The sequence below is a fragment of the Suricata suricatta genome, chromosome 5 (assembly GCF_006229205.1).
Source record: "Suricata suricatta isolate VVHF042 chromosome 5, meerkat_22Aug2017_6uvM2_HiC, whole genome shotgun sequence".
NCBI classification, from domain to species: domain Eukaryota; kingdom Metazoa; phylum Chordata; class Mammalia; order Carnivora; family Herpestidae; genus Suricata; species Suricata suricatta.
In genome coordinates this window covers 144,086,983-144,100,828 of record NC_043704.1, presented here as the reverse complement: position 1 = coordinate 144,100,828, position 13,846 = coordinate 144,086,983, and the positions used below count along the sequence as shown (strand labels likewise).

General features: G+C 42.1%; 1 protein-coding gene across 1 annotated transcript in view; it reads left to right on the top strand.

The window, feature by feature from the left end:
• OSBPL10 (oxysterol binding protein like 10) overlaps positions 1–13,846 on the top strand; it is a 298,037-nt gene that overhangs the window by 18,828 nt on the left and 265,363 nt on the right. The gene's annotated exons all lie outside the window — the stretch shown is intronic.

Below are 13,846 nucleotides of genomic sequence, written 5' to 3'. Positions count from 1 at the left end.
TAACTACATTTCTTTGTATGATGGTATCTCTTAATTTTAGGCTCCTGGAGCACCAAAAATGATTCAGAAATCTGTACATGTGAGAGTTCACTATAGTATCTGAGCAGATAAGCCTATTAAAATTATGGTTTTGTAAGAAAAAAATGTTTATTATTTTTCAGAGAGACAGAGTGCAAGCAGGGAGGGACAAAGAGAGAGAGAGAGAGAGAGAGAGAGAGAGAGAGAGAGAGAGAGAGAAGGAGACAGAATCTGAAGCAGGCTCCTGACTCTGAGCTGTCAGCCCAGAGCCCGACAGGAGGCTCGAACTCACGAACCTGAGATCATGAGCTGACCAGAAGTCAGGCACTTAACTGACTGAGCCACCCAGGTGGTCCAGCACTGTGCAGATATTAAGAAATGTAACAGAAACGGAGCAGCATGGGCAGTCTGCATTGCTACCCAGAGCTGGGAAGAGTTTTCTTGCCCTGGGTTTGGATGTGCCAGGTTAATCCGATTTGTCATAAATCATCCCACGGAGCATGGTATGTATGCCACAGAAGCACAGCTTGGTTCTTTTTTTTTTTTTTTTTTTAAAGCTTATTTATTTATTTTGAAAGGGACAGAGCGTGAGCAGGGGAGGAGCAGAGAGAGAAAAGAGGGAGAATCCCAAGCAGGCTCCGTGCTGTCGGTGCATAGAGCCCAATGCGGGGCTTGAACCCAAGAACCTTTGAGATCATGACCTGAGCTGAAATCAAGAGTCAGACAGTTAATTGGCTGAGCCACCCAGGTGGCTTAACTCTTCATCATGTGTATCGTGAAATGCGTTTTTGCCACTTGTTAAAAGAATAGATTCTCTCTCCTGTTTCATAGGTTGCCTTTCACTCTGTTGATAGTTTCCTTGGATGCACAAAATTTTTAAAATTTGATGTAGCCACATCAGTCTGTGTTGCTTTTGTTTCTTGCTTCTGGTATGATAATCTGAGAAATCATTGCCAAGTCCTATGTCAGGAAGTTTTCTCCTGTGTTTTTTTCTAGGAGTGTTATAGTTTTAGGTCTTAAGTTTGTTTGTTTCTTCCTTCCGCCCTGTGCCCATTGTGGGGCTCAAACTCACAACTCTGAGATCAAGAGTCATATGCTCTCCTGATTGAGCCAACCAGGTACCCCGTTTGAATGCATTGTTGTACATGGTGTAAATTAAGGGCCTGGCTTCATTCTTTTGCACGTGGACATCCAGTTTGCCCAGCACCCTTTGACCTTTTCCTGGTAAGTACTTTCGGCTTTCCTGTCAGATCATTTAACTGTAGATGTGACCCAATAACACATGGGCTCTGCTCTGTTCCATTGGTCTACTTGTCTGTCATTATGCCAGCGTGGTTGTGTTTTGATTACTGTAGCTTCGTAATATGTTTTGAATTCAGGATGTGTGAGTCCTTGAAGTTTGCTCTTCTTTTTTTAAATTATCTTGGCTACTCAGGTTCCCTTGGAATTCCGTATGAATTTGGGATCAGTTTTTATGTTTTGTTTTTTTATTTTTTAGAAGTTTTTGTTTATTTTTGAGAGAGAGAGAGAGAGAGGGGGAGGGACAGAGAGCGAGGGAGACACAGAATCTGAAGCAGGCTCCAGGCTCCAAGCTGTCAGCACATGGCCCCATGTGGAATGTAAACTCAGGACTGCAAGATAATGACCTGAGCCAAAGTTGGACCATTAACTGAGCCACCCAGACACCCCAAGAATTTTTCTATTTCTCTAAAAACATGTCACTTGGAATTTGATAGGAATTGCACTGAATCTATAGATCACTTTGGGAAGTATGGACATCGTAACAATGTTAAGTCTTCTGATCTAATGACACATGGGATGGCTTCCCATTTCTTTGTGTCTTCCTTAATTTCTTCCAGAAATTACTGTGGTTTTTAGTGTACAAGTCTTTTACTTCTTTGGCTAGGTTTCTTTTTTTTATGTTTGTTTATTTTGATAGAGAGAGTGCATGAGTGAGCAGGGGTGGGGTAGAAAGAGAGAATCCCAAGGGCAGAGCCTGATGTGGGGCTTGAACTCACGGATGGACCATGAGATCATGACCTGAATTGAAATCAAGAGTTGGATGGTCAAATGACTGAGCCACCCAGGAGCCCCTGTTAGGTTTATTTCTAAGTATTTAATTCATTTTGATGCTATTGTTAATGGAATTTTTTTCTTCTTAAAAATAGATTATTGGGGCACCTGAGTGGCTCAGTGGGTTAAGCATTCAACTTTGGCTTAGGTCATGATCTCACAGCTCGTGAGTTTGAGTTTCACAATGGGCTCGCTGCTGTCAGTGCAGAACCCACTTTGGGTCCTCTGTCCCCCTCTCTCTCTGCACCCCCTCAGCCCCCTCTCAGCCCTCTCTCTCAAAAACAAATGAACATTTAAAAAATTCATTATTAAGTATAGTTGATATACAATGTTATATTAGTTTCCGGTGCACAACGTAGTGATTCAACAATTCTGTACGTTGTGCTGTGCTTACCACAGTAAGTGCACTGAGCCATCGGTCAGCATACAACGTTGTTACAGTGTTGCTGACTGTATTCCTTATGCTGCACTTTTCATCTCCAGGACTTACTTTTTGGGAGTTTGTACCTCTTCATCCCCATCATCTATTTCACCTATCCCCCTGACGCCCACCCCTGTGGCAGTGACCAGTTTGTTCTCTGTATCTAGGAGTCTCTTTATTTGTTCATTTTTGTTTTGTTTTGTTTTTTTAGATTCCACATATAAATGAAGTCATATAGTATTTGTCTGTCTCTGTCTGGCTTATTTCACGTAACATAATACCCTCGAGGACCATCCATGTTGTTGCATATAGGAAGATCTCGTCCTTTTTTATGGTTGAGTAATATTCCTCAGTGTGTGTGTGTATGTGTGTGTGTGTGTGTGTGTGTGTGTGTGTGTGTGTGTACCACATCTTCTTTATCCATCCATCGATGGACACTGGTTTGCTTCCATATCTTGGCTGTTGTAAGTAATGCTGCAATAAATGTAGGTTTGCCTGTGTTTTCAAATTATGTTTTTGGTTTTTTGCTAAATACCTAATAGTGGAATTGCTGGTGGTATAGTATGCCCGTTTTTTAATTTTTTGAGAAAACTCCATCCTGTTTTCCACAGCAGTTGTACTAGTTTCCAGTCTTGTCAACAGTGAGCAGGAGATTCCTTTTTTCTACATCCTTGCCAAAACTTATTTCTTGTCTTTTTCCTACTAGCCATTATGACTGGTGTGAGGTGGTATCTCATTGTGGTTTTGATTTGTTTTTCCCTAATGATGAGTGATGTTGAGCATCTTGTCATGTGTCTGTCGGCCATCTGGATGTCTTCTTTGAAAAAATGTCTGGGGGCACCTGGGTGGCTCAGTCGGTTAAGCATCCGACTTTGGCTCAGGTCACGATTTCATGGTTTGTGAGTGTGAACCCTGTGTGGGGTTCTGCACTAACAGTGTGAACCCTCCTTCTCTCTCGCCCTCTCTGCCTGCCTTCTTGCCCACACTCTCTCTCAAAATAAATAAATAAACTTAAAAAAAAAGAAGAATGATCTGTTCAAGGTCCTCTGTCCATTTTTTTAATTGGAGTATATGGGTTGTGGTTTTTTTTTTTTTTTGGTGTTATAAAAGTTCTTTATCTATTTTGGATTCTACTCCCTTATCAGACATATCACTTACAGATGTCTTCTCCCATTCACCAGGTTGCTTTTTTTGTTTCGTTGATGGGGCCCTGTGCTGTGGGAGAGCTTTTATTTCAGCTTATCCCCGGAGTTTAGTTTTGCTTTTGTCCCTTCCTGAGGAGATGTATTTGTTACATATGTGGCGAAGGCTGATATGCCAGAGAATACTGCCTATGTCTTGGAATTGTTTTCTTGATTTCCTTTTGGGACTGTTGCTTTCTAGTGTACAGAGGCAAAACTGATTTTTATGGGTTGATTTTGCATCCTGTAACTTTGCCAAATTCGTTTATTCTAACAGGTTTGTTGTTGTTGTTTTTTGTTGTGTGTGTGCAATATTTAGGGGTTTTTATACATATGATCATTGCATTTGCAAACAGATAATTATACTTCTTCTTTTCCAGTTTGGATGCCTTTGATTCCTTTTTCTGGTGTGCCCGCTCTGCCTAGGACTTCTAGTGCTCTGCTGGATAAAAGTTGGCAAGAGTGGGCATCCCTGGCTTGTTCCTCATCTTAAAAGGAAAGGTTTCAGTCTTTCGTCACTAAGTATGAAGTTTGCTGTCATAAATGACCTTTATTATATTTCAGTCGTTTCCTTCTATTTCTAGTTTGTTGAGTGTTTTTATTATAAAAGGCTCTTGTTGTTTTTGTTGTTGTTTTTGTAAATGAGGTGTTGTTAAAATACCCCTTGCCTATATTTGCTTACATAATGTCTATGTCTGTTGTCACTCTGTCGTGACAAAGTTGAGTGGCTGAGACACAGATCTGTAGCTAGCAGGGACGAAAGTGCCTACCATGTGGTCCTTTCTGATGCCGCTTTCTTCAATCACTGTGATAGATTACACTGATTGATTTTTGAATTCTGAAACAGCCTTGCTATCCTGGGATGAACCTTATTTTGGTTATGGTATAGTCTTTTTTTTTTTTTTTTTTTTTTTAGGTTTCAATTTGCTAATATTTTGTTAAGGATTTTTGCATCTATGTTGAAACATATTGGCTTGTAGTTTTCTTTTATAATTTTTTTAAATGTTTTATTTATTTTGAGACAGAGAGAGACAGAGCATAAGCAGGAGGGGGCAGAGAAAGAGGGGAGACACAGAACTGGAAACAGGCTCTAGGCTTTGAGCTGTCAGCACAGAGCCTGATGCTGCTGGGCTTGAACCCACGCACCTGAAGTCATAACCTGAGCTGAAGTTGGACGCTTAACTGACTGAGCCACCCAGGCACCCCTTTAGTTTTCTTTTAAGCGTTTATATTTATTTTGAGAGAGAGCGAGCACGTGCACATATGAGTGGGGGAAGGGTAGAGAGAAAGGGAGAGAGAGAATCCCAAGCAAGCTCCACGCTGCCAGTGCAGACAGAGCCTGATGCGGGCTCAATCCCACAAATCCTGAGATCATCACTTGAGCCAAAATCAAGAGTTGACTGCTTAACCGACTGAGCCACCCAGGCACCCTGATACTTCTTTTATATTGCCTTTGTCTAGTTTTGGTATCAGGGTAGTGCTGGCCTTAAATGATTTGGGCAGTGTCCCTTCTGTTATATTTTATTGGAAGAAATTATGTAGAGTTGGTGTTATTTCTTTAAATATTTGGTAGAAATCACTAGGGAAACCATCTGGCCTGGAGATTTCTTTTTGGAAAGGTTTTTAAAGACAAAGTCAGTTTCTTTAATGGTTACAAAGCTGTTCAGCCTATTTCATTTTGGGTGTGTTTCGATATTTTATACTTTTTGAGGAATTGGGCCATTTATTATAAACTGTCAAATTTATAGTAGAGCTCCCTAAAGTATTCCCTTACTGTCCTTTTAATATATTTGAGGCTCCTAGTGATAGTCCCTCATTCTTTTTTCTGATATTGGTAAGTTGTGTCTTCTTTCTTTTTGTCTTTGTTAGTCTTACTAGATAGAGGTTTATCAATTTATGGATCTTGATCTTACTAAGAACCAGCTTTTTTTGTTTCATTGATGGTCTTTATTACTTTTGTTTTCAATGTAATCGATTTCTGCTCTAATATTCTTTCTTTTTATATTCAGTGTCTTTTCCTACCTTTTTTGTTAATATAGAAGCTTAAATTATTGCCATTTCTTCTTTTATAATGTAAACATTTCATGCTATAAACTTTCCTCTAGGCACTGCTTTAGTTGCCCTCACAAATTTTGATGTGTTGTTTTTTCATTTTGGTTCAGTTCAAAATATTTTCTGATTTCCATTGATTCTTTGTCTTGGAGTCCTGAATTATTTAGAAGTATGTTAATTTCCGAGTGTTTGAAGATTTTCCTGTTATCTTTCAGTTACTCATTTCTCTTGTGGTCGGAGAGCATGTTTCTTATTATTGCCTTTCTTTTAATTTCATCGTGCTTCACAACCAATGTTCCGTGTCTACTTGAGAGGAGGAATGTGTAGTCTGTTGTTGTTGGAGAACTGTTCTTGAGATGTCAGATCCAGTTTCAAGTTCTTCTGTGTTCGACTGATTTTTTAAAAAATTTATTTTATAATTTTGGAGCTGTGGTCTAGAAAGAAAGCGTGCCTCCTGCTCATGGTAAGTCTTAAGTATTCAGGTTTTCCCCTGAATTGGCATTCTTCCATGGACGGCCCTATTTTTATATTTAACTTTCCTGAGGAAGGAATTCTTACACAATCCAAGCTCGTCCACCTCCTCTTTACTAGATTTATCTGTGTCTCTTCAGACTTCCACTCTAGAGGCATCTGGGTGGCTCACTCGGTGAAGCTCAGGGCATGATTTCACAGCTTGTGGGTTCGAGCCCCGCATCGGGCTCTGTGCTGACAGCTCAGAGCCTGGAACCTGCTTCGGAGTCTGTGTTTCCCTCTCTCTCTGCCCCTTCCCCACTCATACTCTGTCACTCTCTCTCCCTCCAAAAATAAATAAACATTAAAAAAAAAAGACTTCCGCTCTAGATTTGGATATGCAAAATCTTCCATAATATTCTGAGCTTGTCCTGGGGGCCAGGTGGACCCTAGACTAAGTCTGCAGAAAGGCCACTTAGAGGCTTTGGGTCTTTGGTTAGACCTGATCCAGCTTAGGATTCTGAGCTGAATTGGAGTATCATCTCTTATGTGGTTAATACCTTGCTGTTTGTCCTTTTTACCCACAGCCCAGTTGTGAGTGACTTTACACCTCAGATTTTTAACAGAGCAATAAAACAATTGGTTCATGAGGTGGTGATGCTAAACATCTTATTCTTCTATGTATAAAAAACAGAGATATAGTACATGAATGTATCTCTTCCATTAATTTCATTGGGGGTGCTGTTTATAAGCTATGTGTATCTCTGGGAAAAAATTGTCTAAAAATGATAAAATGGAAGGGAAATATTGCTTTATGTTGACGATGTCAGGAGGAGTGCTGAGCAGGTTCTAACTGAGAGGCTGTGGAAGGTGGAGCCACTGCATTTTACAAGGAAATACTTTTATCAAGAGATATTCAGTGACTGGAACAAAAGGAAACAGGACCAGATCGTATCATGGAGAAGTCAGGTTAAATGTGAGGCGGCTCTAGTTGCTCCGTTAAATCATAGGGAAGGGAGTTTAAAATAACGAGGATTTCCTTCTGCCTGGAGTCCTATCGGAAAGGTCGTGTGAAAAGCAACTGAGTAAGCCAGGTCCCCTCACATACCGTCAGCCCACTGTGTGGTTGAGGAGGGAGACTTCCCGTTGGTATTTTAAAACGTAGGCATTTGGACATGGTTCCAGAAAAACTACATAAGGAGAGAAGAAGAGAGAGTGGGAAGGGGCTAGGGAGGGGCTGGATGGATGTGGATGGAGGGCTGGAGAGGAGGGGAGGAAGGGGAGGGAGGATGGAGGGCAAGGGAGAGAGAGAGCCAGAACTCACGAGAAAGCAAAACACCAGTAATGGCTGAATCCGGGTGAAGGATATTCAGGAGTTATTTGTAATAATCTTGCAAGTCTTCTGCAAGTTTGACTCATTTCAAAGTACAAAGAAAGTAATAAAAAGGAAACAAGAAAACACTTGGCTCCTTTGAGAAATGCAAGTCACACCAAGTCCTGTAACCTATTTGAAATCGACCAACAGCGAAGTAGTGTGAGGGAGAGCAGGTTGGGATCCCGGGGAGCAGGTGTCAGACCCAAGTTCTGGCGTGGTGCCTGGCACGTAGGGGGCACTCAGTAAATATTTGTTTGAATGAAGGCAGGCGGAGCATCAGTAATTTTGGTGTCAGCTTTTCTCATTGCACAGGGGCCTTGCACCTGGCAGATTTGGATATGTTTCCCCAGACACGCCTTTCTGTGCCTCTGGACTTCATGAAAAATCACTAAATGGAAAAGTTTCATCTCAGGGACTTTGCATTACAATTAGTGTAATGGAAGAAATTGAGGCTCTAATTTTAGAATTCTTGCTGGTGAAGGCACCCTGAGGGATCAGGCAGACATTTCTCCTATATCGGTTTCCATTTAAAAACTATGAAATCCCCTCAAAAAGTGTTTAGGTAGAAGCCAAAGTTGGTAAAATGTGTATCACATACATTTATCATTTTAACCATTTAAAATTTTTAAAATTTTTTTACAAGTAATCTCTATACCCAAAGTGGGGCTTAAACTCACAACCCTGAGATCCAGAGTAACATGCTTAGTCAACTGAGCCAGCCGGGCACCCCCATTTTAACCATTTTTAAGTGTACACTTCAGTGGCATCAAAAATATCCACATTGCTGGGGCGCCTGGGTGGCTCAGTTTGTTAAGCATCCAACTTCAGCTCAGGTCATGATCTCACGGTTTCTGGGTTGAGCCTCACATCAGGCTCTGTGCTGACGGCTCAGAGCCTGGAGCTTGCTTCGGATTCTGTGTCTCCCTCTCTCTCTGCCCCTTTCCCACTTGTGCTCTCTCTGTCTCTCAAAAATAAATGTAAAAAAATTTTTTTAAATAAAAAAATAATAGCTTTAGAAAAAGAATATCCACATTGTTGTGAAACTATCACCACTGTCTGTCTTCAGAACTTTTTCCTCATTCCAAACTGAAACTGTGTATCATTAAACAGGAATTTTATTATTTGATCTGTTCTACAGTTATATCAGTTACCTTTAGTAATAGTAGGCTACAAGAAACCCAAATCTAAAATTGGTAGCACCAAAATTAGAGAACTTAAATGTAATTATCTTGAAAGCAAACACTTAGAAATTTAACATGTACATCTACTGTTTACACAAATTAACTGTCCCTAAAGATTATAACTTATGGACTATAACGCATGCTGTTCAAAATACAATTTAAGAACTTAAGGATTTTTATAAACACTTTTTTTTTTCTAAGTAGGTTCTATGCCCAATGTGAGGCTTGAATTTATGACTCCGAGGTTAATAAGAGTCGTTTGCTCTATTGACTAAAGTGGCCAGGTATCCCTTAAAAAACTTCTTAAAATTGAAATGCCTGGGTGGCTCAGTGGGTTAAGTTCCAAACTCTTGATTTTGGATTGGGTCATGATCTCAGGATTTTTGAGATCGAGCCCCATATCGGGATCTGCACTGACAGCACGGAACCTGCTTGGGATTCTCTCCCTTTCTCTCTGCCCCTCCTTGGCTCACGCTTGCGTGTGAGCCTCCCACCCCAAATAAACATTAAAAAAAAAAACCTTTAAAATCAACTTTATGGAGGCATGATTCACAAACAAATGTACTTGTTTTCAGTGTATAGTTTGATGACTTTTCCGTCTTTTTCTAAAAGAAAAACCATTGCCTTTTTGAAAGGTTATTCTGTTTTAATGACTTATTTTTTCCCCAAATTATAAAGGTATTATCTCATGTTCCTATAGAAAACTTGGAAAAATTTGAAAGGCTAAAGAGAAAACAAAAGACATTAATAATACCCCAGCCCCGCCCCCACCCCCAACATTAAGTACTGTATTCTTTCTTTAAAAATAGACTCTAATGGAAAAATGTGTCAAAAACTGTGTTTCCAAGGCAATAGTTTCAAGATATCCCATCTTCGATTATATTTTCATTACAAAAACTGTATTTTAAAAAGTCAGGACGTCTCACTGGCATCGATTTACAGCATTCAACATCGTGTTTTGGCTCCTCACAGGTGCCCTCTTGACAAGAATGGGGTGGCCTCCCCCAGACCACAGGGCCGTTTACACTAAAGCACATGGAAGGCTCATCAGCCAGCCATGGAGAGTGTCCCCCAAAGGTCAGAGGGCCAGGGCCAGGGACCTCAAAGAGGCTTTCAGTAATTATGGCCCCAAGCGGCAGAGTCCCAGGAGCCGAGAACACGGAGAAGGACACACGCTGTGCTTGTCCACGGTTGGGGTCAGGCAGCACCGCTCGGAAGCCACGGTCCGTCTTGGGGAGCGGTTAGGAAACATCAGCCCTCAGAGGAAAGTCTCAAATCTTTAATGCAGTCTCATCCAATTGAGCGCGGAACCTTCCTGAATTTACGAGTGCATCTATTTTACCAGTACCGTAGATAGTATGCTGTGTACTGATAGCATAGGAGCCATTCCAAAGGCTGTTCTTTATGCACAGGCTGGAAAATAAAAGAAAAGCAACTTTGGCCAGGGAGAGCTACTATGCAACAGTTTCTTTGCCATATAGCAGAGGAAATTAGCATCAGACTCTGAGATAAGATATCCTCAACACAATCTTTTAATTCCCCAGAAACACGGGGTTCAAGAAGAGCTCTCTGCACAATTTTGCAGGTTTTTCTCCCACACTCAAAACAGCTAATAAATAAACCAGAACATCAAATGAATCTCAGGATATTGGCCAGATAACGAGAAGCGAGTGGGTTTTCTTTGCTGTATAACAAAACCACAGGGTATAAAGACTGACTTCAGCATTACTTTCGTGGAGTTTTTCCAGAACTCTCTAAGGAGCAGACATCCAGTTTCTTGTTCTAACCACCATATGTTCCAAGTGTAACTTTGAATTAAATATCATCTCTTTGAGGCCGTTTCCTCATCTGAAGGCCTTTCAGGGCCCCAGAATATTCCCCCATGAAGGAAGTGTTAGGCTCCCCCATCCTTTTACTGTTATGCAATTTTTATTTATTTTGGGAAATGCTTTCAGAAAAAGGATATAGGTAAAATGAAATGTCAAGAATATTCCTGCGTTGTGACGTGTGTCCACAAGGCTGTTCAAATTCAGGTGCTCTCAAATGCAGAGAATGAAAGCTACCCATCAGTTAAGAAAATAGAACACTCCTTCCTGAGGCCCGAGCTATTCTACTATAAAACTTCAGGCTTCCCAGGACGGAGAGGACCCTCTTAGCACTGTGCTGAACGTTTAAGGAATTACAGACAAAAAAGCTCCCATGAGCAATAAACAGCTCGAGATCCAGGGACCTTGCAAGTAGGGAGCCTTGGAGGTCCCTTCCTGAACTGGGTTGGGGTTTTACTCACCTCCTAACTAAAGGCCCTTTCTCCCTGTGGCCCTGGAAGCCAGAGATCGCGTGTAAGATAAGGCTAGCATCCGCTCTTGGGCTTGTCATTCTCGTCCTCGGCCGCACTCCTTGTGTTCGAGAACTGATGTAAAATTAAACAAATCAGAACCCTGCATTCAGCTCCCGTTCAAGCTAACAAGAGCATATGCATCAGTTAGGGTTACAGACGGACTGCGGAAATGAGGGAAGCCAGTTTACATGTCGCGTGGTCTGGCCCAGTTTTTTACTCAGATCCAACTGACCTGAATGAGAAAGCAAGACTGGAATGGGCACCTAAGGCTGCGAGCCAGTTTGCATAACTCAGGCCCTCCCAGCGGAAACTTCTCCTTTCCCTGCAAGAATGGGCGATATTACTCTTGCTCTTCCGTCTGTGCCCCCTTTCAACAGCTTGGAAACCAAATGAGCATTTCTGAATGTTCCTGACTTTGTGAACTGCCAGGGGAGACCGCCCCACCTCTCCGTCAAGGGCATCTGCTGGTTATGTGTATCTCTGTGCCCCTCCCCCCCATCCCTTGTGTTGCTTACCTCCTGGGAGAGAATTGCTTTTTTCTTTCTGTCCCAGGAACCATCCTCTTTAATCCTTATTCTTCCTTTCAAAAGGAAAATACATTTCAAGTCCAACCCCGCCCCCCCCAAAGAGTTAGAACACAATCTCCTTGTAAGAGAAAGCTGCCTGAAAATTGGTGTCAGCGTCCCCTAAGCTCATAAATGCCCTGGGGCCCCTCCCTCTGTTAGTATTTCATCAACCAGCCAGGGCTTTGGTTTCTCATTTGCCAGAGCTGTTTTATATTCTTGTGGAACTCCCCCCAAGAAGAATGCTTTTCTTTTTTTAATTCTCATTTTTATTTTAGTTTATTAAAAAATTTTATTTTGATGGAGAGAGAGAACCAGCAGGGGAGGGGCAGAGAGAGGGGGTGCAGAGAATCCCATGCAGGTTCCGTGCTGTTAGCACAGGGCCCGACGTGGGGCTCAATCCCACGAACTGTGAGATCATGACCCAAGCCGAGATCAAGAGTGAGATGTGTGGGGGATGGGTAAGATGGGTGAAGGGGAGTGGGACGCACAGACTTCCAGTTACGGAATGAATGAGTCATGGGAATAAAAGGTGCAACATGGGGAATATAGTCCGTAGTATCGTAATGGTGTTGTGTGGCGATGATGGTAGCCAGGCTTGTGGTGAGCACGGCGTGTGACACAGAGAAGTCGGATCACAGTGGTGTGCCCCTGAAACTCACGTAACATTGTGTGTCCTCTCTACTCAAAAGTAAATAAGCAAACCAATAAGTAAATAAAATAATACCATTGTTAGTAGAAAATAATAAAATTGATTTGGTTAAACAAAAGGGAGGGGTTTATAATTCAAAGCCTTGCAAAATAGCAGCACCCAGCAGCCTACCCGTGGGAAGACAGGTGCAACAGTGAATCAGGCGATTGGCCATCCAGGGTCAAACCGTGCCTTAGCTCTTTGTGAACATTGCAGTCCCCAGGTTTGGGGCCAGTGTGAGAGTTACTACACCCTTGCCAGTGGCCACAGAGGCTGGACCAGGGTACCTATTTAGTTTTCTCCTTCTTCCTGTTTGCGGCACATGCAACAAACCAAGGAACAGGTGATCACTGTCCGTCTCATTCTATAAAACGTGACTCTGAAGATCTATGTTTCTGAATAGGAATTTCCAAACATGTATATCCAAGAAAGGCAGGGTTCTTTTTTACAGCAGTGCTACCATTTGCTCAAAAAATTTTGAAGCTCTTTTTTTTTGGACTTGCCTTCGGAATAAGTTGCAAGCCATGGTGGAAACGAAGTCTGCCTGCTTCACAGTCTTACCTCATTTTTGACTAAAAACGGTACTAGTCTGCAAGACTCCCTCACCCTGGCCTCTGCCCATGGCTCTGGGTTGCTGACTGTTTCTAGATCTTCTGACCATGTTTAGAAGAAATGGATATGTCTCAACTGAGCTAAAGATTGTGGGTAATAACCACCAGCCAGGGGGTTCTGAGAGTATTTCTTTGGAGGGAACAAAAATAATTATAGTTATATGATAGTTAAAAGAAAAAAAATTGTGCCTTCTTACTTCATTAGGCTGTACCCCGACCACCATGCCAGTGTGGCTTTTGAATGAGATCATCCGGACAAAGATGGCCTCGCAAATTGACCTGCTTTATTCTAAATCCAGGGTCCACTGCAGAGGTCTTTGAAAGCCTTCACATACATGTGCTCTCTTGTCTCTGCTTCCTGGACATTTGAAGGGCTGCTCCAGGGGTGCCTGGGGGGCTCAGTCGGTTAAGTGTCTGACTCTTGGTTTTGGCTCAGGTCATGATCTCATGGCTCCATGAGTTCAAGCCCTTTATCGGGCTCCGTGCTGACAGTGCGGAGCCTGCTTGGGATCTGTTTCCCTCTCTGCCTGCCCCCCTCCGCCCAAGCTGTCTCTGTCTCTCTCAAAGTAAATAAAATAAATAAACTTAAAAAGATGGAAAGGCTGTTCTAAGTTTGCTTTTCTGAGATCTTGATGGGAGTCGATGGATTGCTGCACGTTCCCCTGGGGCCATCGTCCTCCTCGTCCTCCCTCGGACATGGAAAGGGGAGGTTTGTGTCCGTGCTGAGGAGTCCCATTGTCTGGCAGGCAGTTGTGCAGGCTCATAACTTAGCAGATGGGCTCAGAGCTGTTTATTTATTTATTCAAAAATAATTTTTTAATGTCTACTTATTATTGAGACAGAGAGAAACAAAGCATGAGTGGGGGAGGGACAGAGAGAGAGAGAGAGAGAG